This window comes from Canis lupus, chromosome 11 (assembly GCF_003254725.2).
Source record: "Canis lupus dingo isolate Sandy chromosome 11, ASM325472v2, whole genome shotgun sequence".
Lineage (NCBI taxonomy): Eukaryota > Metazoa > Chordata > Mammalia > Carnivora > Canidae > Canis > Canis lupus.
This window is the reverse complement of record NC_064253.1, coordinates 58360381-58367092: the sequence shown is the minus strand read 5'-3', so window position 1 is coordinate 58367092 and position 6712 is coordinate 58360381. Positions and strand designations below refer to the sequence as shown.

At 34.7% G+C, this 6712-nt stretch overlaps 1 non-coding gene across 1 annotated transcript; it reads left to right on the top strand.

Moving 5' to 3' along the window:
• The first annotated feature begins 5831 nt into the window (after positions 1-5831).
• LOC112650609 (small nucleolar RNA SNORA57) lies at positions 5832-5972 on the top strand. The gene has a single exon (XR_003130315.1). It is a non-coding gene; the product is annotated as a small nucleolar RNA SNORA57 (small nucleolar RNA).
• Positions 5973-6712: the final 740 nt, after the last annotated feature.

Here is a 6712-nt window from a genome sequence, read left to right as displayed (position 1 = left end):
GGCCCCAGAGAGTAAACTCACCTGGTCACCTTAAGTCGATATAGTTTCCAAGATCTAGATGTAAGATAATAGGGGTAATCCTTCTTCCACATAACCTTCCATATTTACAGGCTTTTTTATAAGAGAATTCTCTTTGCTCCTTCTACAGATAAATGAAACTAGTAAATTTTATATTTGGATTGTGACCTGATGGCTCTTGTGTGTAGTCTTCCCTTATAAGAACCATCGATGGCAGTTTCATAGTACCCTTATGCCTTTAAAAATTAACAGGAAAAGGGAGACTGGCAAATAATATTGCCCAGAGAAAGTGGCTTCCATTGCTATTTGTGACAGCAGAGTTGAAAGGAGGCTGGGAGCAGGAAATCATGGGGATTGTAGATGCCAATGAGTTTCATTATTTAAAGTATGAGAATTAGAAATAGAGGCAACATCAGGAGCAGTTGTGGGCTAGAAAATAGAACTGGTGTGAAAACTATAAATGGTAATCTATTCTCTAGCTGCTAATCTGAGGAAAAGACTTCAATCAATGCCTGTATGAACAAAGAAAGGAACCTAAGACAAACACAAATGTGGATACCTGGACATTTCATTTGAAAATAACTAAGGGAATAATAACAAAATTATAAGGATTATGAAAAATAATTCAAACCAAAGAAAAAGGGACCTCCAAGCTAAAAACTCAAAGGTAAAAACATTCCCCCAAATGAATCATTATAAAAAAAAAACAGATTGAACTCTAGAAAAGTTGCACTTTGTCAGTGAAAAACCTATGAGGAGTGTGTTGGCTAACATTAAAAGACAACAGAATTAAATTGAGACGTAACAGGGTATGTAAGAAACATTTGTAAGTAAACTAAAATGCATTAAAAGGAATAAGGGGACAAAATAAGCCATGAAGAAAATAAAATTAGAAACATGGTGGATAAATGTGAAAATTCATCAGACTAGAAAAGAATCCATAAGACACAACACAACAAAGCAACAACAAATGAAAGAGAATAATACTATAAAGCCAGTGCACAAAGGTTAAAATGACTCATTGTGTCTGTGGATCTTCTGTTATGTTACAGTTCAGATTCCTGCCTTGTTTTTAAATCCCAAGGCTCAGATTGGGATTCATCCTTCCTCTGAGTAAAACCCTGGATCTTGCTTATCAAGAACATATCTAATTCTAGAGTAGATATCAGACACACACACTCGCATACGCAGTTACTCACAATTTATACTAATGCTGTCTTATATAAAGTTGTAATATTTGTTGGCTGTTTTTTTTAAATATATAAATTACAAGTAGTTACGATGTTTCTATGCACCACTGACATCTGCCTGTTTCTGGGTAAGGTAAAGCTTCTAATGCACATCCTACCAAACCACTTACATGTTGTGGACTCTGGATCCAGCCCCTAAAAGATATTTTCTGAGGACATCAAAGAAACTTAAGCCTTAGGTCATTAGTCTTATCCAACAGTGAAGAAACAAGCTATGGTCTGGGATACCAAAAATTTTGCATTAGATGCTGGAGAAACAAACTAAGAAGTTAAGAAACTAGAGATTGAATGAAGCTAAAATAAGAGGAAGATAAGAAAAATTTAAAAACCCAAGAGATTAATTATGATTAGATTATGTCTTGTGTCCTTCTTTAAGAGACTGTACATAATCAAGTAATTTGCAACCATCTTCAAAACACCCTATTAGCATGATTTAGCTACTACCTATCAGAATATTATCAATTCAAGATATTACAGCTTTTAATTTTTTATTTTAAAAAATTTAAGGACATTACAGATTTCTAAAACTAGAATCTTTCCTGCTTTCTAGTTGTTTCCTCTTCTTCCTCCCTCCAGAGGATCCTTTCCAAACTCTCCTTCTGCTCATCACACTGAGGATTCATGTGCTAATCTTTTTGTCTTGTCATTTTACAGGCTCCCCACATAAGTATGTCCAAATTCATGATTGGATATTGTCGGAGATCAATACAGCTGGACCTTAGTTAAAACAGTTAAAATGGCTTTTATTCAGTAGCTACTGACAGTAGGGGGAAAAAAATGAGCTCCATTCTTATTTGTGGACAGACAGTTATTTTAAGGAAGAATGAGGGAGTACTTGAGCATAATGAGGGAAATGAAAGACCAGAGTCCGAAGGAATTGTTTGTGAAATCCGTGTGGGCTTGCTAACAGACAGTCATCAAAGTTAGGCTCCTATGCTCCCCAGGCACTGGACAGGGTCTCTACCTTCGCGTGTGGAACAAACAGCAAATCCTTTTGGCAGCCTTGATTTTTTCCAGCCAAGTACTTTAAGGGAATCTAGGGATGCACCCCAAGGATGCTACTAGGAACTGTCAGTATTTATTCAAGCCAAAGTTGAGTTCTAATCAAGAAGAGGGCTTAGATGAGCCTGGCTAGAGTTGGGTCAAGAGAATCTTTTTCCACATATAAAGATTATTGTCTCTTCTACATATATAGCAATTCCTATCCTAAAGTGTACACCTACCACTTGGTTTGTCTGATCAAACATTCAATAGACAATTGGAACATAGCGAGTCAAAAATTAAACTATTTCCTCAGTAGAATTAGCTTATCTCCTTATCTCCTCTCTTGTTAGAGTGATTGAGACTATACAATTCTGGAATTCTGGAATTAGACACTTTAGACTAAAAGGGATCCCCCTTCTCATAATACACATCTACCTTGACCTAAAATCACTTCATTATTACTCAGATGTATCTATTGTATTTTCTTAATACTTAAGCATAAATTTTATCCTTTTGGTCCTGGATTCCAGCAGAATCCTTTTTTTGTTTTTCTTTCCTTAACCATTACCTTTTCTTCCAGTCTCTTTCTCTCTTCTGACCAGCCCACAAGCCAATTTTTACATAGCCTATAGCAAAATCTTGGCTTAAATGCACCATTTGATTTTTTCCACCACTGATAAAATAAAATAAATCCTTATTTATAAGACAATGACTTCATGAACTTGGTCCATATTTCTGTCATTATTTACTAATCACTCTGCAGTCCACATCAGGAAGTGTGTGTGCGTGTGTGTGTGTGTGTGTGTATTTCTGACTTTGTATTTGCACTTACTATTTTTACTCTCTGGAAATGCTAATCTGAGTTTTTCACCAAATCAATTCCTACACTTATTCAAGAATGAGGATTTTAAAGGATTTTAGAGAGTAAAAAGCTGTTTGATACTATTTATTGAAAAGTCTAATGGTTTGATATTTATCTAAATGGAATTTGAGGGATCCCTGGGTGGCTCCGCGGTTTAGCACCTGCCTTCAGCCCAGGGCATGATCCTAGAGTCCCTGGATGAGTCCCACATTGGGCTCCCTCTGCCTGTGTCTCACCTCTCCCTCTCTCTGTGTGTCTCTCATGAATGAATTTTAAAAATCTTTAAAAAAAAGAACAAACATGTTTCCTTTTAAAAAATGGAATTTGAGGGAAGGTCCTAGAAGGAAAAATGAAATTCTTTATACCTTTTATCATCCTGGGGAATATTCCCTGGTATATTGGAGCTCTATCTACTATAGAGAGTAAGCTATGTGGTTGTAAATGGCTTCCAGTCTCAATATAAATGCATACATGAGTCTGGGTGTTTATTGTTACTGTGATTATTATTGTTAAAATAATCCTATTTTTACCTCCAGACCAATGTGACCTGAGGAATGAAGGGTCACACCAGCGTCATGAGACTTGATAAAAAAAATTCATGCACATCCAACTAGTCCTTTTACTGCCTGTTTTCTTTATAAATGTAGAACAAGTTAATGTAAATCGGTAAATTAAGTTGATATACATATGAAAGCATGTGTAATTTCAGAAAACGATGAAGATATTTTGTAAGGATACTTTCCACAAAATGCCCAATTAAGGAGGTAATCTGAAAAAAATATTGAATTTATAAAGCAGAGTTAGCAGATCTTCATTTGTTAGATTTCAGTACACAGAAATTGAATTAGAAAACAGAAAATTGGGCAGCCCTGGTGGCACAGCAGTTTAGCACCACCTTCAGCCCAGGACCTGATCCTGGAGACCTGGGATCGAGTCCCGCGTCGGGCTCCCTGCATGGAGCCTGCTTCTCCCTCTGCCTGTGTCTCTGCCTCTCTCTCTCTCCTCTCTATGTCTCTGTGACTAAATAAGTAAAATCTTAAAAACATTATAAAAAAAAAAAACAGAAAATTTATCCTTGTGCCAATTTCTTTCCATCACATCAACTTGCTATTTTTTATGTATTATCCCGATTTATTTTACTTTGTAGGATTCATTACCATCTTATACAGCTCCTTCTCAATCTATTTTATCTACTTTCCTACTCACCTCCTTTATTTTGTAAGCTCCATAAAATCAGTAACTTTGTCACTGAGATAGCACCTTGGACAAAGCTGATGCTCAATAAATATTTGTTGGATAAATTAATGAAATAATGACATTGTGAATTACTTGACAATAAGTGAAGTATTTTAGTTATGTATTGTACTCCTTATAGTTGTAGTTCTTGACATGATTTAGGGACTCAAATAATAAATGTAGCATCCAACAGAGTGGATAGAGTTTACTAAGATAGAAAACTTTAAAACATCAAGGAGGCAATTGGAGAACTGAGTGTGAGACTCAGAGAAACTTTTGGATGAAGTAAGGTGGGAATAACTAGAAGATTAATGTCAGAGGGGAAACAGATATGCATAAACACAAATATAAGAACAAATATGGTGAGTTCCAGGATGTAAGCATGTAGAGGATTACATTACATCAGTGATTTCCTCCTTCATGAACAGAATTGGTTCCCATCAAAAAATTTCATGGTTTCTCTCTTCCTCTGCATAACCATTTTTAATTAAAAAAAAATCTTTGTATCCCCTACACTCATTTATCCCACCCCCTACCACCTGCCTCTGGCAACCAGCAATCTATCTTCTGCATCTGTGAGCTTAGTGGTGTTTCGTGTTGTTTTGATATGTTTTTTTGTTTGTTTTAGATTGAACATATAAGATAGATCATAAGGTATTTGTCTAGCATAATGTCCTTGAGGTCCATCTGTGTTGTCACAAATGGCAATATTTCTTTATTTTTTATGGATGAGTAATATCCCACTGTACATATACCATAATTTTTTAAATTTATTTATCCATCAATGGACACTTAGGTTGTTTCTGTATCCTATTATAAATAGTGCTGCTATGAATATGGGGATACATATATCTTTCATAGTTAATATTTTTGTTTTCTTCAAATAAATACCCAGGAGTGGAATTGCTGGGTCATATGATATTTCTAAATTTAATTTTTTTAGAAACCTCCATACTATTTTCCATAGCAGTTGTACCAAATTAAATTTCTACCAACAGTTCACAGTAGTTCCCTTCTTTTTACATCCTTGCCAACACTTGTTATTTCTTATCTTTTTTATAATATTCTTTCTAACAGGTGTGAAGTGATATGTTGTGGTTTTTATTTGCATTTCCCTAATAGCTAATTACATTTCATTTCATGTACCTATTGGCTATGTGTATGTTTTCTTTGAAAAAATGTCTATTTGTATCTTCTGACATTTCTTGATTGTTTTTTTTTTTTTTTTTTTTTTTTGCTGTTGAGTTGTATGAGTTCTTTGTATATTTTGGAATTTAAACCCTTATCATATATATGATTTGAAATATTTTCTTCCATGTAATAAGTGGTTTTTAAATTTTGTTGATAGTTTCTTTGATGTGCAAAAGCTCTTTAGTGTGCTGTAGTCCCACTTGTTTATTTGTGCTTTTGTTGCTTTTAATTTTAATGTCAGATTCAAAAAAATCATCACCAAGACTCATATCAAGTTGCTTACAACTAACCCTCCTTTTCTTGGCGGGGGTTGGGTGTGCAATTCCTGTAATGTATGGGGAGGCAGAAAGGGCTCTGGCCCCCTCGGTGTCATGTCTTTAGAGCCCACGGCTTCCAGCCCGCTGGTTCTATCCTCAAGCCCTGGGACACGGAAAAAAAAAAAAAAAAAGTTGTTTGTAACTATGTTTTCTTATAAAGATTTTATGGTTTTAGGTCCTATGTTCAACTCTATAATCCATTTTGAGTTAATTTTTGTGTATGATCCAGGAGGTGGTCCAGTTTTATTCTTTTGCAAGTAGTTGTCCAGTTTTTCCAACACCATTTATTGAAGAGGCTGTCCTTTTCCCAACATATATTCTTGACTCCTTTGTCATAAATTTGACCATATATGCCATGGTTTTTTTTTCTGGGCTCTGTGTTCTGTTCCATTGACCTATATAACTGCTTTTATACCAATACCATACTGTTTTAATTACTATAGCTTGTAGTTTAATTTGAAACTAAAACAAACCTCCAGCTTTGTTCTTTTTGTCAAGATTGCTTTGGCTATTCAGAGTCTTTGTGGTTCTATACAAATTTTAGGATTGCTAATACTATTTCTGTGAAAAGTGCTTTTGGAATTTTGATAGGGGTTGCAGTCAATCTGTAAATTGCTTTTGATAGTAAGGATGTCTTAACAATATTAATTCTTCTAATCAATGAGCACAGGATATCTTTTATTTATATCTTAAATCTCTTTACTAAATATCTTGTAGTTCTCTGCATATAGGTCTTTTTTCTCCTGATTAAATTTATTCCTAGATATTTCATTATTTTCACGCAATTTTAAAGAGGATTGTTTTCTTTATTTCTCTCTCTAGTAGTTCATTAACAGATTTTTGTGTATTGATTT